Source organism: Mustela putorius, unplaced genomic scaffold, assembly GCF_011764305.1.
Source record: "Mustela putorius furo isolate JIRA1106 unplaced genomic scaffold, ASM1176430v1.1 tig00000421_pilon_pilon_pilon, whole genome shotgun sequence".
Lineage (NCBI taxonomy): Eukaryota > Metazoa > Chordata > Mammalia > Carnivora > Mustelidae > Mustela > Mustela putorius.
The window spans coordinates 5,690,809-5,718,270 of NW_025421375.1; the positions used below are offsets into that span (position 1 = coordinate 5,690,809).

Sequence of the window (27,462 nt, forward strand, 5' to 3'; positions counted from 1 at the left end):
GCAGGAACCTCTTTGTGTCCGTCTGTGTTTTTAGGGCTTAATATATGTCCTGGAACTCAGAAGATACCTGGATCATCAATAAATGATGAATAACAACAATAGTAATAATAATAATAATCAGGAATACATGTGAATGGAAAACAGAGTTGCTGTTGCAACATGAAAGAGACCTTAGATCTATCCCAGAGCCCTCTTGGTCTCAGTTTCTTCATCTGGAAACAAGGGGCTTGCATGATTTTGACTGACTTTAGGCTCCCCATAGCTCTCACATTCTACATGTTCTCATGACCAGAAGTGAATTCTGTGCTTATGCCCACTGTTTTCTTAGCTGTATGCTTACATTGTGATGACAACATTAAAACTACCTCATTTAGGACTGAAGCATGGAGGGGAGTGGGAGTTTCAGACCTTGCTTTATTTTGAATAGAAATGAAGACTACTTTACTCACTTCCTTTATTACCGAATCATTAGAACATTTGTCTAGATTTGCTTTAGCAGGCTCTCACACATTTGGGTTTAATGAAGAAATCTGGTTAAATGATAAGAAACAGAAAGCTATGGGGCACCTGGGTGGCTCAGTGGATTAAAGCCTCTGCCTTCAGCTCAGGTCATGATCCCAGGGTCCTGGGATCGAGCCCCGAGTAGGGCCCTCTGCTCCTCAGGGAGCCTGCTTTCTCCTCTCTCTCTGCCTCCCTCTCTGCCTTCTTGTGATCTCTGTCTGTCAAATAAATAAATAAAAGCTTAAAAAAAAAAAACAAACCCAAAAAACAGAAAGCCAGAATGTCCTTGCTTTCAGATGTTTGATAAAGCTTAAATGCTAACTTTTTGGATCTCTGAGCTTAAGATTAATTTTGCCAAGCATTCACTTTTAGTAAACAACTAAAGATAACACCTTTAACATAGTTTAAGTCACCTCTCTGAAACTTATCTGATCCTAGAACCTCTTTTCCCTATACAACAGAGTAACACCTCGTGGGACACTGGTCCTCCATGAAACCCAGTTTGGTAAATGCCGCTGATGCTTCTTTAATAACTAGCCACGAATTGGACCAGAAATAAGTGGTTTTATTACTTGTTGATATGTGTTGGATAATTTATAATTTTGAAGTCTCATGTGTTCAATGATTATTTTAAAATTCTACTTTTCCAGGTGTTAAACTACCAAATCCATGAACTATCTGTACTAAAAAGCAAAACAGATGGTGTATTAGAGTAATCTCAAAGTAAATGTAGAAAGTCTAGGACCTTTTCCTCTTCCAGATTTCTTGAAGATATCCAGTATAATTTGCCACTCCATTTACGTTATTTGTAAAACAAAGCTGGTGGATTAGACACACCCCAGCATGGAAGATTTATACTGTTAGCCACGTGGTCAATACACAGGGAGCCCTAGCAATGGGGAGGATTATGGTCCTAAAGCCTTAAAAACATTCAGAGAAGTAAGGTGGGGGGGTGGGCGAGAGAGGAGTTTAATTAATCTAAATGTTCTCAGGTTTGAATGTTGACACACTCAAACCACCCTTAGGTCCAAGAGAACTTAAAACAAAATTTCCCCTGGGAGAAGAGACTTGATTTACATGGGACTTCTTTCATTAAATTCAGCGAAGCCTGCAAAACTTGCTAATGAAGGAAAATTATGAAGTATTCTGGCTCAATTTACGTGCTTTTTCCATAATAATTTGGCCTCAGACCATCTTATGCAGAGTCTAAGGTAATCAGATTTCAAAGAAATTAGCCCTTCATTCTTTAGCTTAGAGTTCAAAGAAGTATGTTTTGCTCTTATCAGAAAGATTAAGAGGACATTTAAAACTGGGCTGGTGCTTCCACAGTATTGTAAGACACATAAGTTATGTAAGACATGAGATTTTAACATATTTTTAGAATATGTGCCAGTGTCTCCATAGCAGTTTCCAACTTTTCTGAGGCATTACAGATCTCTTGACCCTTAGGAAATAGGTCTGGAACAGATGTTTAAGTCTGGGGGTGGCGAAATAGTTAAGTATGTCTTGGCTGTTTCAAGAATTGGGGATTTTCATGTCACTCCCTCCAATTCTATTCTGCACTTTGCAGTCAGAGGGATCAATATCAAGGTGCAACTCTGATTACAACTTCCCTTAAATCCCTTTAAAGCAATCCCAATGCTCTGAGTGTCAGATACAAACTCCTTAGCTTGGAGGCTCGACATGACATGATGGTCCGCCACTCTCTTCTTGAATAAGTTAGGATGCACTTTCCCGTGGTTTTTGCTTTTGTTTTTGTTTTTAATTCTGTGGGCTCACACAACTCTCAGGGGCCTACCACACACAGATTACTCAGGCACCAAGAACAACTCATGTCCGCGGCAAGGATTTATTCATTGTAATCTGCTCAGGGACTTGTGCTACCTGGGCATCTCCACCTCGAGTGTTTCTGGCTGTCCTCCTAGAGGAAGAAAGAGCTCTGGAGAGTCCCACCTCAGTAACTAGGTGCTCTGACCATGAAGTGACACTTGTGTTCACAGCTCATGGCCCTAACTAGTTGTAAGGTCTCATCTGATCACAAGAGAGCCTGCTGTGTGTCCAAAGGCAGAGAGGAAGTTAGAGAACACTGAGCAGCTCTACCGACCACTGCGAGCTTCAGGTTTCTTGCTGTTGACTCCCCTCCACAGATCTACACTCCAGATGTCATTAAAACAGCATCCATTTCACTGTTCACACCCTTCATGGCGTCACTAGATCTGTTCATCCAGCCAATTTGCCCATGTAATTCCTTCATTCATTCCTCTCTCTTCCTTCCTTCTCCTCCACTTCACACTGAGGCTCGGAATATTCCTCCTCCTCTTCCCTTCCTCTTCCTTTATAACTCAGTTTTTTCCATCACCTTTCTCAGGTGTTACCTTTCTCAGGAGGCTTCTCTCTGCACCCCACAAAACTGCCTTATTGGTCCTTTCTCTGGTCTCTAACATAAACCGTAACATGCTGCGTTGTACATGCTTATTTATTTTCTCTTAGATATGGGCAAATAAGCATTTCTAATTCACTGTTGTGTCCCAAGTACTTTGCGTACTGCCTGGCAGATAGTCAGTGAGTAAGCACTTAATTAATATTTGCTGTTTGAATTAGTTACAAGAGATTCCTTATAGTGAAGAACTTAGCATCATTATGGCTACGAGAAATTCCCCATACTTTAGTTTTCAGACTGTTGATTTCAGTTTTAAAAAATGAACCATCTCCAGGTCTGTTGGTTTTTTTGATGAAGACAGTTCAGAAAATGAATTTTAGATTTCCAATGGGCTCAGAACATAACTAGCTGCTGAAGGTAGTGGTGTCCTAAAAGAGGTTGACCGGCAGTTTCTTTTGATCTTCAAAAGAAACCTTCAGCTTCTGCATCCGTCCTATAGGAAAGTTAAACTTAAAGTAAGAATAATTTTATTTCTCATTCCACATTTGATAGTGTGTGGTGAAGTAACCCAAGGGGGCAGTTGAGAGCACCAATCCTCGTACATTGGCCTATTCAAATTCTGCCCTATAATTTGCCAAGTTACTCAGATGAAGCTCAAGCAACTCTTAAGAATTAACACAATTGTTAAGGCTGATTCTTAAAGTTTAAGCATTGGGGATTAGCTCTGAGCCTTATGTGGGAAAATTGCCAGAAAACCAAGGGGATAATAGTATATAAGCAGAAAGAAAGTTTTTGTACTATGCACACCCACAAACATTATTTAGAAATATATGCTTTTTTATTTTTTATTTTTTAAGATTTTATTTATTTGACAGAGAGATAGCTAGAGAGTAAATACAAGTGGGCAGGAATGGGAGAGGGAGGAGCACATTTCCTGCTGTGCAGGGAGCCCAATGCCAAACTCGATCCCAGGACCCAGGGATTATGACCTGAGCCTAAGGCAGATGTTAATGACTGAGCCACACACGCACCTGTATTATATGCTTTAAAGTATGAGGAAATTGTTACTAGAACATTAAATACCAGAGGAAATAATTTCATGGAAAAAGAATACATCCCAAGAAAGGATTCAAAAACAAATAGTCTATTTCTGTAAAATACTTAGCTCAGATTGTAAGGACATGTATTAGTTTTCTTCAGAGCCATAACTGGCAGAGATGAATCGTGAACCACAGTGAATAAGTTGTGAGGCCCAAACTTAACATCTGATGAAGGATAGGTGTTAATTCTAATTCCGTGGGATGCTGGGGAAGAGAACCCCCTCCGGGTATCTTCAGGGCTGCTTTCTCATCCCAGGAAACGCATGTAGCCTCAACAGAGGGGCAAAGCTCGCTTAGCAACAGAGGACCCCCAGGCTGAGATTTGTTCCATTTGGTCAATGTAACCCAAGACCCAAGGGGGGTCTTTACATAATTACCAAATCCAACACCATTTTGCAAGGTCCCCAAATGCTTTCAACTTTATATGTTATAATGCACAATTAATTTTGCTCATGAATTTTATGTGATTGTTGCATCTTGATATATAGTTACCTTGGTATATGTACCATGTTTGTTTAAATTGTTTTATAATTTCTATAGGTAATCAGTTTCTTGTAGACATGGATTCTGTGTGGAATGAAAACTATACACCTTTTTTATGAACTAGTGTCAGGTATATGAGGAAAGGTCAATATATGAGAATAAAAATGAAAAAGCTATTCCAAAAATGACATGAAAGTGCTGAAAAGTTCTTAAGACTTTACAGAGAGCCTAGAACGAATGTTTGATTTTGGGACAAAAGAGAGAGGAGTCAGAAAAGATCTTTCCCAATGGTGAAGTTAGTTGAGGATAATTTGGGAGCTAATTATTTATGAAAAATAATAGCTAACTTGTTTGCATTCTTCTTCTTTTTTTTTTTTTTAATTTATTTGACAGAGATCACAGGTAGGCAGAGAGGCAGGCAGAGAGAGAGGAAGGAAAGCAGGCTCCTTGCTGAGCAGAGAGCCCGATGCGGGGCATGATCCCAGGACCCTGGGAGATCATGATCCCAGCCGAAAACAGAGGTTTTAACCCACTGAGCCACCCAGGCACCCCTTGTTTGCATTATTGTCACAATATAATCATCACCTCCATCAAACACTATCTAAGGATTTTAACCAAAAAGAAGAGTGAAGGTCACTCTGATGCCCTTGAGAAAGAGTGGAAGAGGGCAGGCAGCTGCCCGCACTATTGGAACTTTGGTTCTCAGAGCTAGAAAAGGCAGATCTAGATGAAATCACTGGCTCTGGAAATCTGCCTTCCTCCTGTCTTAACTCTTTTGCTAGATGGGTCCTGAGCCTGCCAAAGTCCAGGACCTAACTGAAGCTTTCAGATAGAGAACATGCATGATAAGACATCTAAAAATCAGCGTTTCAGAGCTCACGAGAGTGATGAAGGTCACTGAGCCCAACTCTTTCATTTTACAGATGGGAAACCTGAGACCAAAAGGGGTTCTGTGACTTGCCCAAGCTCACACAACAAGTGAGTAACACAAAAGCCAGACTCTTCGCTTCCAGCCCAATGTATTTTCCATGACACAACACAACACTTGAGTCATCTGGAGAAAGGAGCCTAGAATTACAAGGGTGGGGCGGCAGTTGAAGGGAGATTGAGGTATGTGCCTTTGGCAAAGTGCTCCCTTTTAAGACAAAGGGGTTATTCTGGAGAAAATGCCCCCAGTGTTAACATTTAGAAATATAAAATACCCACTGGGATCCTTAGCTGTCAGAGTAAGAAGGTTCTTTTCTAGAGGGGAGAAAAAAAAAGGGGGGAGAGAAAAACCAAGTTTGCTGGGTCAAGGTCTAAAGATTGCAGGGGCTCTTTGTGGGACCACGTTCAGAAAAGCTTGCTTCGGTTTGTCAGAGGGAACCCCTCCATGGAAGGGTGACCTGCAGGACTCCGTGGCTAGTAGGAAAGGTGGCTTTGGGAAGGGTAGTAATACCTTCTAGCAGATGTCTCCCATCTGACCACCAAGTCAGAATCACTTTTATGGAAAGGCTGTCGCTTTCCAGGGTTTCTGGCATGTGCATTCCAAAAACGGATCAAGAACATCTGGAGAACTTGGAACCAGAAATACACTGAGGTCATGGCCTCTAGGCAAATGATCAGCAAACGGAGTCACTGAAATAAATCTCTCTTTCATGCAGCATGAGCTGAGGGTCTGGAAGCAGTGCCAAGGCCAGCCCATGTCCATGGAGTCTACTTCCGTCCTCCTGTTTCCCTGGGTTGGGCTTGTAATGGAGCCCAAGTCTCATATGTGAACATTGCTATCCAAGTAAGGAATTAAAAGTGTGAGGGAAGAGAATAGTCATAGATTCCTAAGGGATGCTGAAACAGGTGGCTGAAGACCCGATCCTTGAGCTATGGTGGGTATTAGGAGGAAAGTGGTGAGGGTATGGGCTTCTCCCAAGAGACTGAGAGACCTCCAAGATATTTTGATCCTTCTTAGCATCTTGGATCAGCTGATCGAAGAAATGCCATGAAGTGTGAGGGCTTTGTTTTTCTTGCTGTTCCAGGTACTTTCTGTGCCCAGGGAGAAGGGAAAGAAGAAACTTAATGTGCGTAATATACATTTTACTCCAAAATGGCATTAGCAGAAAAGGACCTTTCCAGTTAGGACCTCGAATCCAAAAGCATTCTCTTTCTTTTGGAGCTGTCTACCTCCCCCTTCATCTGCTCACCCAGTTATCATCTTAGTGCATATTACCTTGGAATTTTCCATTTTCTTGCTTTGGTTACTCTTAGATCTTAAGTACTGTAAGGGTTTTATTCAGTGATCCATTCAGCCCTTGGAAGTGTACTTACTGTAGGACTAGAAGCAATGATACTAATACAGCAATAATTGTCAGTGACAATTATAATTATAATAACAATTGTACGGGGACAGCATTCTGTATGTGGCTTGGAAAGCACTCTTACATTCATTGCATCATTTCAAAATTTGACTAAACCTGTGGAGATGGATGGTTCCCTTTGGGGAAATTGGACCTAATTGGAAGCACTTGCCCTTAGGCTCCCAAATAATAACTGATGGAAATTTCGTTCCAGCCCTGGTCTCCTGACTCCAAACCAGGTGCTTTTTTACTGGTTAAGAGGATATCTAGATTTCAGAGCCATGCATTCAGCCAGAAAACTGACTGACCAAAGTTGCTAGTTTTATATGTATACATCATGAGAAACGGAGGTATGTACAGTCTTGCTTTCAGTGTTTAATTATGCCAAATTTCAGAACAACAGCACAGTTTTGTAAATTTTTAAAGGAAGAAGCTTTTTAATGGTAAAGACTAATTCCAAACAAAACCAATCAAAGGGACTCTAAAACCTTAAATGAGGAAATTCTTGAGGAAAAAATTAGTTTTTTGATCCCTGATTTTGGTGCCACAAGGAATATATCTTTATTTAAATCATTTAACTTTGATTTTTCTCATCTGAAAAATGATAAAGTGAACCCAATGGTGCATCTTTTAATTTCTTATTCTGCATGCTGCTATAACAAAAATACCATACACTGGGCAGCTTAAGCAACCAAAACTATTTCTCATAGTTTTAGAGGTTAGGAAGTCCAAGATCAAGGTGCTAGTAGATTTTTATGTCTGGTAAGGACTATGGTTCACAGATTTTCATCTTCTCACTGTGTTGTCTCTGGTGGAAGAGTAAAAGAACTCTATGGGGTCTCTATAGTAAGGGCACTAATCTCATACACGAGGACTGCTCCAACCCTCCTGACCTAATCACTTCCTTGAGGCTAAAGGTGTATCTCCCAGTACCATCATTTTAGGGAGTAGGAATTCAATATATACATTTTGGGAGGACGCAAGCATACAGTCCTTAACACATCCCATGACAGAATTCCATGCTTCTATTATAGTAATTAAAAGAGCTGGAAGGTAAGCATTTAAAAACCTAGAACACATTTCTAGTGTGGGACCGTCTCTTATCTTGCCACCTGAGTGCAGAGTTACTGAGATGCTTTAATGAGGATTCAAGAGATAAAGTTCTCCATATACAAAACAGAAGCCAAGGTTTGAATGGTCACTTTTCATCAGTCTGGGTCTATGGGAAAATCAAGAAACTGGGAGACACGTTGCTCAAAGGGTTGAAATTGGTGACCCTTAGAGAGTTGTCTCAGACCATCTTCCACAGATTACCATCAGTCAAGGACAAAGTCAAGCATATTGAGTAAAACTAAATGGAAGTTTGTATTCTTAAAAATAAGAGGTTTATTAAATATACTTTTTCATGTCCTATATATGCTATCACCCTCCTCCACCCAGGACCTGTGCCAGCAGGGCCCCATGCATCGCCAGTTCAGAATCACTTTTACACAAACAATGAAACATGGAACAGGACATCAAAAACTAATAATGTACTCTATGGTGACTAACATAACATAAAAATAATACTAAAAAAGAAGAATGACTTCAAGGATGCCATTTCTCAGCAGGACTTATGCTCTGCTGGTGCTAATAGGTGCAAAACCTGAAATCCAGTGCTATGTGGAAAGTCAGGGCTGTTTCAGCAACCTCACAGGATGGATTCACAGTCCTATTAAAGCATGATTTGGGAATGGAAGCCCTGCTTTTGTAGGGACTGTCAATGTAAATGTAGGCTCTTGTTCACTCTCAGAATTTCCTAAAGGGCATTCATTTAAATCTCTGATGAGGGAACTCAGAACCTAGAATTATTCCATCAATAAAATACTAAAATGGCCCTTGGGAAATGAATGCACTGAGGGCTTCCACCTGATGCATTCAAAGCTCAACAATTTTAATGCAAGCCAGATATTCGTGAAAGGCCCAGAAAGTTGCAGGCTGAAATCTTAATGCAGCCGTCTCTGTGTGTAAAGTCTTTTAAACTGTAGGTTTCAAAGCAAAGTTGCAAAGACTGGAGGACTGTATTAGATCAGCAGGAATTGCTTGCAGAGGACTAGCAGAGAGGCCAGGGCAGTGGAGACTGATGATGGGTTGTGTCTGAATCATCCAGAATGGCATCAGGTGATGCACCCAAATACACCAGAACCATTTACCAGTTTCAGAATCATTTCTAGGAGTGTATGGAGCTTGTGGAAAATTAACCACTCAGTAGGGCCTTCCCTTCTCTGTTATATTTTTAATGAGTAAAACCAGAGTAGAATGCACATGAAGGAAAACCATGATAGAACTAATCTAAAGTGTAGACATCAGAAAAGTCCATACATGGTAATGGAAATAATATCCGTAGTGACATAAGCAGCACACATTGAATGTTTACTGCTGAATGTATGTTGAGATTCATTTCTCACAACATCCATATGGGAGTAGGTATTAATATTCTGATTTTATTGAATTAAGGACTTGAGCCTGGGAGAAGAGAAGCAGCATGCTCCAGGACATAGGCCAATGAGCTCAGTAGCCAGGGTTGCACAGCTTGAGAGTCAGCTCATGTTCTCTCACCCCTTCCTTGCTGGGGGCAGACTAACCCAAGTCTGGTAAACAACATGGAGGAAGTTGAGAAATGAGATCCATGATGATCTCATTTCATATGATGAGGAAAATTAAATTTCAGCTTCTAGCAATTAATAGCCCTCTTTAAGTCCTATTCCTGCCACTGCCTTGGGGTCTCCCAAAGCTTGGATATTAACCATGGAGCGGAGATTTTTTTGATACTAGAGAATGTTTTATTTAATGCCATTTATTCCAAGCTGCTGGTGGCCCAAGGTCTATGACACTCCCTTGGCATGTATTATTGCTGTGAGCCTCACTATGACACAGCAAGGTGGGTGGTATTCCCTTTTTGCAGTTGATTAAAAAAAAAAAAGTTTCAGAAAGTTTAAGTAATATTCTTAATATCCTACATCCTTTAAGTGCTGAGATGGCATAAGAACTAAGAGCTGCTTGACTCTGACAGCCTTCTCTCAGGATATGACCTGTGTTTCTCCTCCCAGACCACTCATTAGAAACAGCTAGTACTTCAAAAAATAAAAATGCCTGGGCCCCTTCCCAGACCAATCAAAAAGAATATCAGGATGAGGGAGGACCTGGGCCTCAGTATTTCCCAAAAACTCCTCAAAGGATTCTAATAAGTGGACAAGATTGAGAACCATTGCCATTTGTAGCCACCAATTAAGCTACTTTATGGAATATAATAATCTTTTTAAACAGCACAGCAACTGAATGGTTTTTTTTCTTTTTTTAGCTACTATGACAGATCTAATCTCTTCTGCATAGCCTTAGCCTTATATGCCAGGTAAATGGTATCTGATAGCTGATATTATCTGCTAAATTTTTAAGGATTTGAGTAAGGAGGGATTTTCCTGGTATGGGGTAAACATAAGGAGGGTCAGAAGAGGTACAACAAATGTTTGCCCATCCTGATAGCTGCTTCATTTTTCTAGTACACACAGAAATGGAATTAGTAACCATTGTGTTCAGGACCTATGCCCTGTGAATATCAGAGTATCCGGTCCCCAGGAAGTCTTACAAGAGCCTTAGGGGCACTGAGAAGAAAACTCATGTCATTATCCTGGACACTCACTTCAGGGAGCCCATATTCTTGATGGAATAACCACAGGTAATTCTTGTCATCGCTCCCAGTATCAGTCTTCCTTCTGCAAACTGGTGGTCAGCATGGCATGGCATGCCATGGCATGAATTCCGTTTTACTTGAGCTCAAAGAATAATAGAATGAAGGATCCTGTGGGTAGATAATTAGGTAATTTCCCCCAGCCACATTTGCAAGGTCCATGACTAAAGAGACTTTATGGTTACAGTATTTCTTCTATTTCTTCCTTCCCACCCAGACACAAAGTAAATTATTTTTAAAACTTGGAGGAAAATCTGGTCCAGAAGCAAGAGACTCCGCTATGTTTTAAAAGATTCCCTGAGATGATTCAAGTCCCCTAAAGGTACCATGTTAAAAAAATAAAATAAAATAAAAAGTTCCTAGTGATTTGTGTTGGCAGTTGTGATGATGTTGAATTTAACTTCAGATTGGTAGATGGCTAGCAGAATGGATTCTGAGTTTAAGTTGGCAGTGGTCCGTGTCAAGTTTAAAATCAGTGTGCTCAAACTGTGAAAGCTGACTTTGTAGTAGAATTTGTGACTGAAATGGTAAAGATATATTTTTTAAAAACATGAATACATTGGAAGAAGTAATGTACTTGTTGGATGGCAGATACTTAGCAGGCTCCCATGTCTCTGCAGGACATTCGTGATTGATCAAGATGCTTTACCTACTCTCTCGGCTGAGGCACAGTCATGTACTCAGAAACATCACCAGCACTGTGACCTATGCAGTGATTACCAGTAGATCAGATCTGGCACAAAAGATCAAACCTGGGGCACTTGGGTGGCTCAGTGGGTTCAAGCCTCTGCCTTCGGCTCAGGTCATGATCTCAGGGTCCTGGGATCGAGCCCTACATCGGGCTTTCTGTCCGACAGGGAGCCTGCTTCCTCCTGTCTCTCTGCCTGCCTCTCTACCTACTCGTGATCTCTCTCTGTCAAATAAATAAATAACATCTTTAAAAAAAGAAAAGATCAAACCTATTATAGTAAGTTGTAGTTTACAAATATTATTCAAGCCTGTTACCTTGTTAATGTTGCTGTTTGCAAAGGTAAAAACTCTATAGGTAATAAGGTGGAGGTGGTTATCTAAAAATGGCAGCGCTCCTCGTATGCCTTTTGAATGATAGGTGAATACGGCAACCTCTTTTTTTGTTTTTGGTTTTGTTTTTAGTTTTTGAACACGCTTCCATGTTCCTAAATCCAGCAGGGGGAGTATCCTGCTTTTGTAGACCCTGCTTTTAACACCTGCTTAGTTCTAGTGCTGACAGTTTATTTAAAAAACAGACAAACAAACAAACGAACAAAACACCCAGATTGGAGGAACCTATTGGGAAAAGACCCATTAGGCCGTAACAGGTTCGACCGTCAAGGGAATTAGAGGTCAATTTCTCCACAGCTGAAAGAGTCCTATCTGTGGTACCTCTTGATCTTCTCTTCTATTTGGCACCAAAGCCACATACAAAGCCACATGGGCTTCAAGGATTTTTGGTGGAAGTCCCATCTTTGTAATTGAACATGAAATCATGATCTGATTTTCTCTTGAGTCTAGTAGTTTGTGTGATCTCTTTGGATACTGGATAGGTTTTAACTTAAGTAATTATACCCAACCTCCCAAATTCCAACTTGGTTTATATGGTTTTCTTTCTGTACTCCCTCATTAAAGGAAAGATTGCGGCATTCCTTATAGGAACAGGCAGCCTTTCCTGGCATGTGAAATAATGTCCCTTTGCTAATTGGCATCACACTGGTTAGATCAGTACATAGGTTGTTGCATGCTTTAGTATAAAGAATATCAATCTTTGTTGCCCTCAAAATTGTGCTTTACTTATCAAGAATTAGCAAATGATGATTCATGGGCTAAATACAGCCTATAACCTCTGTTTGTACAGCACTTGAGCTAAAAATGGGTTCAACGTTTTTAAAACATCGTAAAACAACTACAACAAAACCCAAAGCTCCATACATGAATATGCAGCCAATATGCAACCCAGACTTTGTATGTGGCCTGTGAAGTCTACAGTGTTTTATAACTTGCCTTTTACAGAATAAGTTTTCTGAGTTGTACTTAAGATGATAATAATAATAATGACAGTATGAGTAAGATCCCACGATATAGTGCTTACTATGTAATGTTTTAAGCATCTTCATATTTTAACTTAGTTAATCTTCATAGAGACTCTATGAGATAGTGCGGTAGGAAAGCTTTAAGACTTTCTCCAATAATCCCTCTTCTGGCATTCGCTCTCCTGTGTGGACCCTTCCCCTTATGTGTGGGCTGTATTTTAGAGACTACTTTGATGAATAGCTATTTCCTTCTAACAGAATATGGCATGGGATATAGAATATTGATGAGATATTGCTGAGATTAGATTATAAAAGACTGTGGCTTCCTTCTTAGATTTTCTCTTGGGCTCTCACACCATCCCTTTCATCCCACTTCCTGTCCTCTTCCATCCCTCTCCTTCTCCATCTGATGGTTGCCATGGAAGAAACCAGATGCTATGTAGAGATGCTCATGTAGTTGGTGACTGAAACCTTCCAATTAAACCCATTTGTGAACTAGGGAGCCTATCCCTCACCATAATCAAGTCTTTAGATGAGATCACACCCTCAGCCAGCAAACAACTTGCCTGAGAGACCTTGTGAGAGATGCTGAACCAGAGACAGCCACCTATACCGCATCCAGATTCCTGACCCCATAGAAACTGAGATTATAGATAATGTTTGAAGTCCTGAGTTTGGGGGTAAGCTGTTGGTTATTAATAGGTAAATACAGATGCTGGCCCCTGGAAATGAAGATATTGCTATGCCAAATACATAAATGTGGAGTGGCTTTGGAACTGGGTAGCGGTAAAAGCTAGAGAACATATAAGATTTTTAGGAGAACATTAATGAAAGCCCAAAGCACCTTGAACACATTATTCAGAGAACTAGATATTTAAGGACACTGAGGGTGAGAAACTGCAGGAAAGTGAGGACTATGAGAGAAGGGGGATTTTCTTGGAAGCAGAAAGATTAGCAACACTGAGTCCTGTAGTTATGCGGAAAATAGAAAATGGGGCTAATGAATTGGCTGATGGACAAGCAAAGTGTTGAAGATGCTGCCTCATTTCTTCTTCCTGGTAACAGTAAACTGAGAGAGGAGAGACAGAGAGAGATTGAGAGATAAGAAAAAAGGAGCCAGGATTGGTGGCTTTGAAAATTATTGTCTATGAATGACAAATGAGTCTCAAATAAGAAATAGCTTCTAAGCAAAGATCAGATAGAGAGTACTGTCAGGAAAACATAATCAGAAGATGAAGCCAACCATGTGACTGCAAACCTGCTCTTGAGGACTCTGAGAGAAAATGTAGTGCCTCAGTTTACCAGTTAACCATACAAAAGGCCCTTTAGAGCAGTTGAGGCTGTACCTGCCATGTCCTCCCTGTGACACAGCAGGACCTCTGGGAAGGTTAAGGCTCTTGTTTCTTGGACACCTCAGCAGTAAGTAGCCCAAGTAGAGAAGGACAATCTGGAAGAGATTCATAGATGTGACTTCAGTTTAATGGCGTGAACAGAAGTAGTTTCACATAGGACCCATTAAGGTCTTATAACTGTTACATGTGCAGAAACATGAATGCTCAAAGGGAGGGAACAGAGGGCAGAAGGAAGATATGCTTTTGTACACTCAGAACTCTCTATTGTCAGGAAGCAGGCTGGGAGAGCTGCTCAGCTGCAAACCCAAGCTACTTTTCCTTAATAAAAGGAAAGATGACTCAGAGAACAGAGCCAAAAGCCCAGAGGACACAGATGAGAGCCATGGAGAATTATTCTCAGGCCTTTAGAGCTGACCAGGGAGTTTTCCACATTTTCCTGGCTAGATTTTAGAATTCCCATGGACTGTCACTCCCTTGTGCCTCCCTTTACCTCTGTGTGAATGGAATATGTACAGCAGTTATCCTGTGCTGTCTCACTACCATATTTTGGGTGTGTGTAGGGAAGGGACATTTTCAGTTTCTCAAGTCTAGAATCTCCATCTGAAGAGCTATACTCAGGAACTACATGTGAGGAGAGTTGTCTCCAACTGGACCTCACTTACCTAACAAGAGTCTGGACTTGAGATGACACTGTCATTGGATGAAACTTTTAGGGGCCTTTGAAGGGGATGAATCTATTTTCAATGTAGAAGTGATGTGAGTCACTGGGTGGGGGGTTCAAAGAGAAGACTGTGACAGGCAGCTTCTAGAGAGTGCCCATCTACTGGTGTTCATGTTCTTGAGTGCAAGCAAGATTCAGTGACTCATTTTTGACAAATACTCCAGTGCAGAAGTGACAGGATGTGACTTCCAATCATAAATTATAAAAAAAAAAAAATTGTGGCTGCTATCCTGGGTGCTCTCCTCTTACTCTCTTTTGCATTGCTAGCTCTGGGGAAAGCCAGATAGTGTGAGGAAGCCAGGTGGAGAGGCATTGAGGCTGCCAAGAACCATGTGAGTGAGTTTAGAAGCAGACCTTCCCCTTCCTCAGGTGAACCTTCAGATGAGACCACATCCTAGGCCAGTAGTTTGACTGCTGAGAGATCATGAGCTAGAAGCTCAGCCAACCACAACTGGATTTCTGACTGTGAGATAATAAATGTTTTGTTGTTTTTAACTGCTAGATTTGGGGATAGTTTGTTACCTATCAATAAATAACTAATATAGGTAGGTACAGCTATTACCAACATTTTGTAAAAGAAAATGAGATATAGGAATGTATTTTGTGCCATCTCGCAAATGAGGGGCGGAGCTCAGATTTGAACTCAGGCAGTCTGGATTCAGATTCTGCATTTTGAATCATAAAGATCATAAATAGACCAAAGTAAAATAGATGAGAATGTACATTTTTTAAATGACTCAATAGGGTTCGTAAGCATTAAAGTTCCCTTTGCTAGTATGGGTATAAGGGTTTGTAAGCACAAGATATATTCACCATTAGCATTCTTGAAAAGCAGGGATGGTGCCTTCTGGGAACTTTATTGCCAGGTGCTGCTGGGTATAAGCATATATTTTTTAAATAGTTCTTTTCTGTCAAGTAATATCTACTGGAAGTCCAGACTAGCATTCTGTAGCAATCTGGGAATGCCTGAAAGTACCCAAAATTTAGGGAGAATGTGTAGGAGTAAGCTCAAAGCAATGAAATAAGTCCTAGAGCCGAGTTCCCCCTTCCATTAATGTTTATAATATTGTACACATTATGAGTAAGATGTGGGTTTCAAACTATTTAAGTAACTTTGGCACAAGCAAAAGATGGTTGTTGTGATGTTGCATGACCTACTTAGAGAAAGAAGCAAAGGCATTATTCACTTTTATGTTTAATATCTTTAAAATATTTTATTAATAGACTTTACTTAATTTATTTTTAAAGATTTATTTTAGAGAGGGAGAGATACACAAGTGAGTGGGAGTGGGGGAGTGTTGAGGGGAGGGGCAAAGGTGGGGAGAGAGAGAGAGAGAGAATCTTGAAGACCACTTCACACTGAGTACAGAGGCTGATGATGTGGGGCTCTATCCTAGGACCCTGAGTTCAGGACTTGAGCCAAAATCAAGAGTCAGACGCCTAACTGACTGAGCTACCGAGGCACCCTGAGACTTTATTTTTTAAAGCAATTTTAGATTCACAGCCAAAATGGAGGTACAGAGATTTCCTTTATAGTCTCTGACCCCTCCCCTATCACCCATGCATAGCCTCCAACTAATACCTTTTAAAAGTCAAATCACCAAGTTCTCAGTGAAAACCCTCCAATGGCATCATCACACAATTAACTCAGTTAGTTCCTCACGTATTAATGTGCCAGAGACACATATATTCTCTTCGGTTCCAGAGCTGCAATAAACTGCTAGGTGATAACTTCAACTTGAGGAATTTAACAAACCTCACTATTTTTATCTGCCCGTTCTGTACATTTCCTTTTTGTGTGTGCAAAATGCCACCAGGAGACCAGGATTTTGTAGACACTGCTCAGTAAGTAGTGGCAGCTTTCCTTCTTTTCTTCTTAAGGGGTTGAGGCTCGGGTGTCAGGATCTGGGGACATGGAGCAAGTATGGCTCCCAGCGATGGAAGGCTGTTCCTGTCAGACTTCTGGGTTATGTTAAAGACATCTGTCAGTTGTCAGCTTGTTTTCTGGGGTTCCTTAGTGTAAGTGTTGACTGCCATAGCATAGACCTCTTGAAATGTGTGTCCGCCTCATTGTCGCTCCTGAGACATCATTTTTGTTTGCTTGGTGATTAACTACCAGTGAAAGAGGGAGCAAAGCATCAGTGACTTTGAACTTACTGGTGCTATCACTTTTCTGAAGCTAGGATTGGGTCAAAGAGAAGGAGACAGATAGATGCCCCTGCAGTACGACTTTATGTCTTTAAAATTTTATTATTTCTTTTCTTTTGTGTGTATGTGTGTGTTATGACTTCAACCCAGCTTCTCTTCTCAAAATGCCTAGTGATCAGGGGATGGATCCAGCACCCCTCAAAAGTGGGTCTGTCTACTGGGAATGTCGATTTCACCTCCGAGCTGGTGAAAACTATAAATGTTCAAGCCTCATCCAGGTGTCCTTAGTCAGCGTCAGTGGAGCTGGCCCCAGCAAGCTGTGCTTTAACTGGCCATTCTTATACACACCAGAGTTTGAGAAGCAAGCTTGGAAGGCTAAGCTGTAGGTGTGATTAACCCTGTCACAGTTTTCTGAAATCGGCAATACAGGTTTCCCCTGCTCTCCAAAAGTAGAGCTTTGCTATGAAACCTTTCATAAATGGAAAGCGTATAAAGTGAAGAGTGCCCACTCTTTTCTGAAAGTTCACATGATCCCTTCACTTTTACGAAAGGCCTATATCAGTATGGTAATGGCTTTTTTCATAAAAGCAAAAATCCCCTTCGGGATTTCTTTCAGTTGGCAAAAACAGATACCAGTATAGGTCTCTCCTAAAAGCAATGTGATGTAACAAGAAACTTGGGAAAGCAGGGGGCACCTGTAAAATATTTTCAGCTCTTCTGGTGAAAGTTACTTTGTTTACATAAAATTTTTTTCTTAATGCCTTATTTTTCTTCCGTGTAGCCACGATATTCGAAATGCCTTCTTAAGAAATCTTTTAAAAGAGGGAAAAGAACAAGTGGGTTCTCCTGTAACTCCTTTTCTCTGTGGGCTGTCCTGTAAATTTTGATGGCCTAGAGATTAGTTTTTGTTTTCATTTCCAAAATGCCGCTAACTTGACTAATTGTAACAACTTCAGAATTTGAATTTGAGTTAGAACTGAAATGTCTACCCTTAAATCCTCTCTTTACAAAACAAGCGATTGTTGTCATGGTTCCATGGGACAAACATAAACTTTCAGTGTCGTTAGAAAACAATTATTAGCAAGCTCTAATAACCATTTATCATAGATAAAAAGTTATTTAGTTAGATAACTTCTCAGATGACGCTATTTAAAGGAAGATGGGTATCTCTTAATGTATCTGGGGGGCTCCTCATTAATTGTCGGTTGAACTGTGCCAGGAAATTATTCTGCCATTTATATACTCTTTTAAGCTTATTGCAGATGTAGAGCCTCATGTCAAGGCTGGAACATTCTTAATCTCTCCTGTCTCTTCAGAACGAGAAGATAATAAACATTTCTGACAAACTGTAATCAGAAACTGGCTTGGTAGTTAGTGAACAGGTCAGAGGTGGTCATCAGGGACGGTTCTGAAGAATGTTCATAAAGAGTGCTCATTGGCCTAGACCTACAGCTCCATGAAAGTGGTGATAAAAGGCATAGGGGAGGGGGAGGGATGGAGGAGATTAAAGACAGGAGGTTTCTCCGTGGCTTCCACGAGTCACAGCACTCACTCTTCCCTCGTTTTGCTCTCCTAGTATTTCAGGGAGTCTAGGGATGTACCTAAACCATCCATCCCACCATAAACTAGGAGGAAAGAATATGAGGTCAAATTTGGGTTTGGGTACTAACCTCTGCCTCAGAGTGAGGCTGGGGAAGTTAGAGATATTGGAGCAGCTAGCTGAAAGGGATGTCCCAGCAAGGCCCCCATAGGAGGCAAGAGGTTTTGTCCTGTGTCTCCCTTCCTTTTGCAGTCCTGTGACTGATAACTGATGCTTTGTTCTTTGAAGGAGGCAGGTACCACATGCCATCTTTGTCTGCTGCTGCCACCATATTCCTCCTTCTAGCTGATTAAAGCGGGTAGGGAGCATAAATCCTCCAGTAATTCTTGTTTCTCTCACCTCTTCCTCCTAGTCTGTAGCATGAATAAAACATTACTTTTTGGTTGAAGGAGAGTGTTTATGTGATTAAGGCTGCCTGTGTGCTGAATCTGATTTTTATGTGTCCTGTAAGGTGAATGTCAAGTATATTACATAGAAAGAGACCCTTATTTACTAAGGGATACCATAAAGAAAAAGCAATATTAGAAAAGCTAACAACCTTTGTAACCAAAATATACATAGAGACATGATTAATACGTATGCTAAATTGTTTCCCATTGTGAACATGAACCAGAATTTTCTCCTCTATTTATATGTAATCTGAAAATATTTTTTGAGCTCCTACTATTTGCTCATTTTGATCCTGGTACTATCTTGCACAATTTGACGCCTGTCCCTGTTACTAAGTAGACCCTGGTCAAGCTCACCAGCTCATTGTCCTTCCCTCCTCCCCCTCCCCCCCCCCACCCAACCTCCTTTGCAATTTTCTGTTCCCCTCTCTCATCCTCTTCCCTTTCTTTTCCCTCTCTCTGTGTTCTTAACATTTTTCATGTAACTGAGTCACTCAATGGTATGACTGGTTTGAAAGTCATTCTAAAATGGCTGGTTCCTAAAAATACTTCTCACATTCATGGATTCTACATCTCTGTCAGGATGATTTACTATGTGTATATAAAGATAGTGATTTACCTAGCACAGTGTATTTCAAGTTCTGGAATGCATTGGAACCACCCAGAGGGTGTGTTAAACCACGAATTGCTGAGTCTCACTCCCAGAGGACCTGATTAGTAGGTCTAGGAAAGGGCTCAAGAATTTGCCTCTCGAATAACTTCCCAGCTGATACTGACGCTAACAGTCCCAGAACCACACTTCATGAACTACTGACTTAGAACATTGTCTTAGGGACCATTTGGTTTTGTGTCTCTCTTTGTGGAATAAAGAAGAAAAATTTGTGGTAGGATATTTTCTGGGGATGAAAGATCAGATGGGGTTAAGAACCTAAAGATCTTCCACTTTCTCCAGACTGCCCTTAATCCCCAGGAAATGCCCTGTATCAGGCTCATTAACACTGAAATGTACATTCCTGTTGATGGAGCCAGTGTGGCTGTTGGCTAAGGGATTTGATTTTCACCAGGTGGGAATGGAGTAAGTATTATGGTATATCTTCTCTTCAGCTTTTTCCTGCTGGGTAGATTGTGGACATCTGTGCATTATACTCCATTTCAGGATGTTTGTGTCCTTTTTCTCTTTCTTTGTGTGAAAACTCCAAATAACTGCTCATATGCCTCTTCAAAGACTATTCTAATCTTTGGCAATGAAAGCAAATGGGAAATTAGCTAAATGGTCTGGGTATTCAAATATGTAGTAATGTAGAGAGTTCAGGAGAAAATAGTTTGGTAAAATTTAATTGTTCAAGATGTCTCAACTTATTAAATAGTCATGTTCAGGAAGAAGAATGAAAATATTTACTTTTAAAAATGCTGGGATAGTCAATTAAAATACTTTTTCCTTTGTCAGTATTTATTTAATATTTCTTTCCTTCTTTCCTGTTTTGCATTATCTTTTTGCTTCTAATTACGTCTTAAGTTAGTCACCTTCTTTAATATCACATAATGCTTCATATGTATTGGCAAAAATGAATTCATAGTATTTTTCTTAATAATGGTAAATATTTTATAGTTTCTATGGTCATCAAAACAAAATGGTTTTGTTACAATTAAAATAAAAACAGCATTTTAAATTTGTATGAACATTATCATTTCCTCATTTCTGACCCTAATAGCCTGTAAGAAATAGATCTGTCCATTCTCCATTTGACCCCTCCACCAAGGATAAGCACTAATTACTTTACGAAATTAGTGAATAATATTCCAGATTGAATTAGTATACTCTTCTCTTGAGCTTGGGCATGGTTTGGTAGTGAGATAGATTTATTCTTATGGTATCACATTAAAGGTAAGAAATTCCTTACTAGGGGCACCTAGGTAGTGCTTTTGGCTAAGCATCTGATGAGGTTGTGATCTCAGGGTCTTGACATCGAGCCCTGCACCAGGCTTCACATTCACTGTGGAGTCTGCTTACGACTCTCTCCCTCTCCTTCTGCCTGTCCACCTTACACATTCTGTCTCTCAAATAAACAAATCTTTAAAAAACAAAAAACAAAAAACAACGACTTGCTAAAGTTTGCTAAATTCTGTAAATGTAATTTTGGCACATCTTTTATGCTTCCTTTCAAAGCTCTTTTAGTTGTTCAAAGTCTCCTTCAAATAGAGGTACTAATCTATGAGTAAAAGAGGTTTTAAGAAAGGCCCCCTCTTTTTTTGCCCGAATCCTAGGTGTAAGCCTGGAGGTATGACTCTACTGGTAGCCATCTACTGAAATAGAAATGGAAAAAAAATCTCTCAATGTGGTGTCTTCATTTTGAACTTGAGACAGCCAGGTTTCATGTATAGTCCATGGTTAGTTCTTACTACATTAGCCTTACTTCCAACTTTGCGCTTTGAATAGAAATAAGCATTCACCATTTGTATCTCTTGACTATACCCATTAGCCCAAGTTCCATTAAGGAGAGAGACTATCTTTAACTCGTGTCTGTCTTCCCCATGTAACACAACCAAATAAGCACTCAATACAAGTTTATTTGTTCATTTCATCTTTTTACTTCAACACAGCTAATCATAAACTCTTCCTCTCTAACTCATGTTTTGTCTATGTTCTCATTCTTTGCATGTTCCTTCCTTCCTTTCCTCTCTGAGTTAGAGAATAGAAATCAAAGCTAACAGCTCTTACTTGAATAATCTATTTCTAGTACTTCATCTTGAAACAACAACAGAAGCTTTTCTTTGAATCTCTAACCCTTTGAGTGAACACTCTTATTTTTAACTTTTTCACTGTTGACCTTCTGAAGAAGACAGCTGCCCCTTTCTTAGCACCTTCCATTCACTTCCTGACGAAGCTCCACTGAAACCCCTTTGTGAACATTACTCTTGACTTTCTAATTCCCAAACAATACCTTAATACCTTAATCCATCTTGTCTTTCTTCAAGCTCTCCTCTATCGTCTTCCCTGACACAGAGCCATCTCTATTCCTGTTTTTCATTATTCTGTCTCATAGACCATTCCTTCTTTGAGTCATTGTCACCTCTCCTTTCTGTTATTTAAGTGTAGATATGCTCCAAGCTTCTCTTCCTATCCACTTCTGTTCTTTGTTTTCCACTTTCTTTCTTCTATTTGTTTCAAGGGCTCACATGATTCCACTTTGAATTTTATATGAGTAACTCTTAGATCTTTATCTCAGTCCCACCATTTTCTATGAAGCTCCTGATCCATGTTTCTATCTAGCTCCAGAAACATATATTTGGGTTTCTCACCTAGATTTTATTTTGTTTTTATATTATTATTATTATTATTATTATTATTATTATTATTATTTTAGGGAGAGAAAGAGAGAGGAAGGGAGGGAGGAAGCAGGGGCAGAAGGAGAGGGAGAGAGAGAGGATCTTAAACAGGCTCTACACTCAGCTTGGAGCCCAATGCAGGGCTCCATCTCATGACCCTGAGATCATGACCTGAGCCGAAACTAAGAGTTGGACCCTTAAATGACTGAGCCACCCAGGTGCTCCTCACCTGGATTTTAACTTAAGTATATTTAAATATAAACTCATCAGTTTCTTTTTCTTCTCTCAAATCAGTTTTTCCTTTGATTTCTATACATCTGTGAAGAAAGCCATCTTTCCTGTAGTAACTTTAGCTCAAAACTTAAGTACCATCTTTGGTAATTTCCTCCTATTCAACCAAATCATCAAGTCCTGATAGTTCTTCTGTCACTCATGTCATCATTTTCGCTTGTTCTCTTCTCACCCTAGTGCGGTCCCCCCTTAACTCCTACTTGAACTATTGCTACCAAGATTGCACAGATCATTTTGTTTTTGGTTTTCTCTATTTTCTACCCATTTGAGCCATCCTGAAAACTTAGTTTTACTTTAATAAAACAACACAAAAGTTGTATTCTTTGCTGTTCTGAACATGTCAGTCTTTCCTCATGTCCTAACAAGTAAATTTTATTTATCTATCTATCTATCTATTTATTTATTTATTTTAAGGATTGTTATTTATTTATTTGAGAGAGAGAGAGAATGAGCAGGATAAGAGGAAGGGAGAAACAGACTCCCTGATGAGCAGGGAACATGATGTGGGGCTCTATCCCAGGACTCCAGGATCATGACCTTGAATGTAAATCATGAACTGAATGTAAATGCTTAACCAATTGAGCCACCCAGGCACCCCACAGCAAGTAAATTTTAAACTCATTGGTCTGATCATTAGAATGTTTTAGTCATAACTTGCCTGTCCCATGATAGCTAGTCTATAGTCTGTATTCTAATCATGTTACCCTCTTATTGTTTCAGGTTTGATCCCAGAGTCTGCTGGTTTTCCTAGACTAGGATGTTTCTTTTAGGTATTTACAGTGATTAAAATTATTTTGACATTAACACTTTATCAAAGGAAAAATTATGTTTAAATTAGTATGTTCATAGGGGCACCTGGGTGGCTCAGACAGATAAGTGTCTTCCTTTGGCTCAGGTCATGATTCCAGTGTCCTGGGAATCAGGCCAGGACTGGCCCCTCTGCTCAGTGGGGAGCCTATTTCTCCCTCTTCTTCCTGCTTGTGCTCTCTCTCACTCTCTCTGTTGCTATATCTTCCTCTCTCAAATAAATAAAATATTTTAAAAATTAGTGTGTTAATAAATAAAGAACTGTGAGTGAAGAGGACTTGAAAATTCCTGAAGCACTTCTTAGCGTTCTCAGGTTCTCAGCTTAGATAGGGAGAGGAAAAATGGTGTGCTCCAACTGAGCTGGGCCTGTGTTTTCCTTTTGGCAGCCAAGTGGGGCAGCAGAAAAGGCCAGACTATGTTCCTGTACTGGAGGAATTGCAGTGGTGGGGAGGAGCAGAAGTTATCCTGGAGAAGGAAGTCCATTTATTTTGTCCAAGATATCCTGTTATTTGTAGGATTGATTCCCTTACCATGTTGTCAAGTCTCTTTAAATGGCTACCTTCTCAGTAAGGCCCATCTTGGTCATCTTGTTTGAAATTATAAGCTGTTTCCCTCAAGTATTCTTTTCCCCCCTTTACCCTGCCTATTTTCTTTTACCCCACAGAGCTCCCCACCTCCTGACATTCCTTTTAGTTGTTTATTATGTTCATCATCTGCTAGTATTTAAGCTTTATGAGGATGGCTGTCATTGACTGCTTTATTGTGATAATGCTCTTTGAATGATGTCTGACACATAGTAGATGCTCAGTAAATATGTGTTGAATCAAGGAAGAAATTATTCAACAAATAATTTTTGTCATGCTGAATACATGCTAAGAACTGCACTGATTATGGGGACAGACAATGGAAAACAAAACAATAGTTGGTCCTTGCCCTTGTCTCCCTAATAGTCTAGTCCAGAAAACCTATGCCAACATTACAATGAAATGGATGAGTGTTTCGATCTGGGAACATTGAGCTACACAAGGGACATTTTGCAAGCTTTATTAAAGCTTCATTAAAGCTTCCCTGAACAAATAATAACCAAGCTGAGAACTCAGGATGATTATGAGTTGACCAAGTAAAGAATGAGACGAAAGAAGAGGTTTCTCCCATCATACTTACACATTACTTGTTGAGGGAATTGCAAGAAATCAAATGGCTAGCCTGCGGAAAGTGGAAGGCTGGTGTTGGAAAGAGAAGCAGGTAAGAGGTCAGAGAGGTCTTTTCAAGTTCTTCTAAGGATTTTGCACTTTGCCCAAGCACCAGTGGTCCCTCTGTATACACTCTGTTAGCTGGTGGAATAGAATGCATTTCCGAGTATGAATGTCTTCCAGTTGACTTTGCTCCTCAGTGGGTTGGAAAAATACTTTGTAAAGAAGCATGCATTTGGATAAAGTGTAATAGTTTTAATATCATATTTTTATTTTTAGTATTTGTGGCTGTAGAGCAGTCACGATTCTGACCATAGAATGTTTGGTTTGGTCTTCGCCAGCAGCTTGTTGTTCAATACTCACATTTTGCTTAAAACAGCACAGCACAGTTTAATGTTATTCTCCAGAGTAAGGTAGGGAAAGAAACTATTTTTAGGACATACTAGACATCTTTCTTAGTAAAACCTATTGTGATATAGGTCTCCTCTAATTAAGATATGTTAAAATCCTGCTTTCAGTATATAAGCCAAAGCCCAGACCATGTTATTAACATGGGTAGGGGTTTATGTTAAACTTTCTCTTAACACCCTCCCTTTAGTTCCCCTCTCTCTCTCTTATTATTGTAGAGTTCTCTGTGGACACATTAATATCCTGCAACTCTCTGGTTACCTGGAAGGACACTCTAGCCCTGTTATTACGTGACATTATTGGTTTTTCACCCAACCAGTCTCTGCTCTTTAACCACCAACAGCCTCACAACTTACCCCTTCTCTTTCCTATTCCCTTACGGTCTTCCTAGGTGATTCGCTAGCTACTCTCTAATAATGCTAATTCATTCTGCTGCTATTATGACTATTAGATCTCTTGGGAGTATTTGCATTATAAATGATAAAAGAGGCATTTAATCAGTTTGTACTCATGAAGCAAGCTTCAGTGCAGCTGAGTTGGAGAAATCTTGTTTCTCAAGAAAAAATAAGAATACATGGTGGGACTTGTAGTCCCTTGAATTTGATCCTTACGTGTCTGATACTTGGCCTATTTCTAAAGCCTGTCAGTTTCCAGTGGAATCTATCTGGATGATAAAACTCCTGTGTTATCCTTTCCAATGGAACTCCTTTCCAGTGGAATCTATCCAGATGATAAAAGATCACAAGAGCTTTACTGTCTTGTTTGTGACAGACTGCCCTGTTTGTGGTGAAGAAACTGCTTAGTAGTGTAGAGTAAACATATTGGCATTACAGGTAGAGGATCTCTGGTTCCTGATAATCATGGAAACTCGTAATTGCCTAGCTTCTTGGAGGCTTATTTTTCCTCCTTTTCTAAAATGTACTACTTTCCGTAACATATCAGCTAAGTATTAAATGATTATCAAAATATTTCAGAACTACAAAGTATACACAAATAGATGGTATTTAAAGCCTTCCTTCTAGAGTTCCAAAGATTTTATTTGTATGTGATTTAGGGTAACTGTTAACATGAAGAATTCCAGCTTATTGCAACTCAAATACTGATGCATAAAATTTTAAAGGCTTATATTTTTATTTGTTTAACTAGAACTCACAGTTATAACTTCTTCTTGACGGAAGTAAAATTGTTCCATATAAGAGAAATATATCTTCTCCAAATAGAATGTACAGAAATAACATCTGAAGATTTATTACAGAAAGAAAACAAATGGTGCACAATTAAAATAGGCATGTTCTCCAGGAAAAAATGTCTCTAGCAGGCCTCAAAACGCTGACTCTACTTTTGGATTTGTCTAGTCTGGCATACATACCAAGAATCTAAAGTATTTTAGGGTGATGCAATATTTTTATTTTAGTGATCATGATATGTGAAATCAAAGGGCACTCGGGAGACTGTGATTCAAAACCTGGCCCAACATGAGGCAGTATCCAGGGATGTCAGTGACCTGGCTTGACCCCACTGCTAGGCAGCCGCCTTCACGGCCATTAACTGTGCCCATCCATCACTGGACATGACAGGCACACCTCTGTCATCAGGTAGACCAGCTGCTCATGCTACTTGTCCATGTGAGCCTTGGTTGTTCATTCCTGGGTGGCTATTAATGGGACAGCATCTTGGGGACGTTTCAAAGTGGCATTTTTGTCTGTTGCCCTTCTGGGCCTCTGGGAATCTTAGAATAGTTCATTCTCCCCATACTCCAAAGCCAAAACCCAAATCAAAACCAAAACTTTTCCTGCCAGCATTTCAATTAATTATGAAATCAAGAAGGGTCTAATCTCCTTGAAAGATCAATGCGGAAAGAAAGGCTTTTTTTTTTTTCCGCTTAAAATAAGTCTGATTTCAAAAGTATTAAATGCATTGGTAATTATAATAGCTTTCAACTAATGGAAATTTAATGTTTTCTCTCAACCTGTAATTTTGATATCTTGCCTACAGGATTTCAAAGAGTAATAGAGAAAAGACAGAGAATAGAGAAGTCAGCTGGACAAAGTAGCATGACCTAGAGGACAGAACTAGCTTGGGGTCTACTTGACATGGGTTTGAATCCCAGCTCCACTGGTTCCTAGCTGTCTGACTTTAAAAAGTGACCACTAATTCGTACATGGATTTTGATTTAGATAATGAACTTAAAACACCTAACTCAGTATAGGATACGTGTGTTCCACTTTTGCAAAGGAATAAAAACATTAAGGAGAGACGGTTCTCAAAAGTTTACTGATACCATAATTTCCCTTGCAGCTAATGGTCAGATTTGACATCAATTAAAAAAAACTGACAAAGCTATGAATTCATAACATAAGTAAGTTAAAAAATGGATATAAAAGTCAAATAGTCCCTCTTCAGAGGAATAACAAAGCACTAACCCTAGAGTCTAACCAGCTATTTATGAAAAGAAAATGGAATCCCAGGACCTCACAGATCCCAGCAACAAGATAAAGCTAACACCAGTTAAGGCAGAACTTCACAGAAAAAAAATACGACACTAAGTTGTCTGGGTCATTATTTTAGGAACAACTGTGTTGCTAACCTCAACAGAAAGGTTATCTTGTGCCATTAAGAGAAGACTGAATTATGTTTGGCAAATATCTTTTATAATATAA

At 39.8% G+C, this 27,462-nt stretch overlaps 1 protein-coding gene across 2 annotated transcripts in view; it reads left to right on the forward strand.

Moving 5' to 3' along the window:
* Window positions 1-27,462, forward strand: part of ADAMTSL1 (ADAMTS like 1) — an 899,097-nt gene that overhangs the window by 86,709 nt on the left and 784,926 nt on the right. The gene's annotated exons all lie outside the window — the stretch shown is intronic.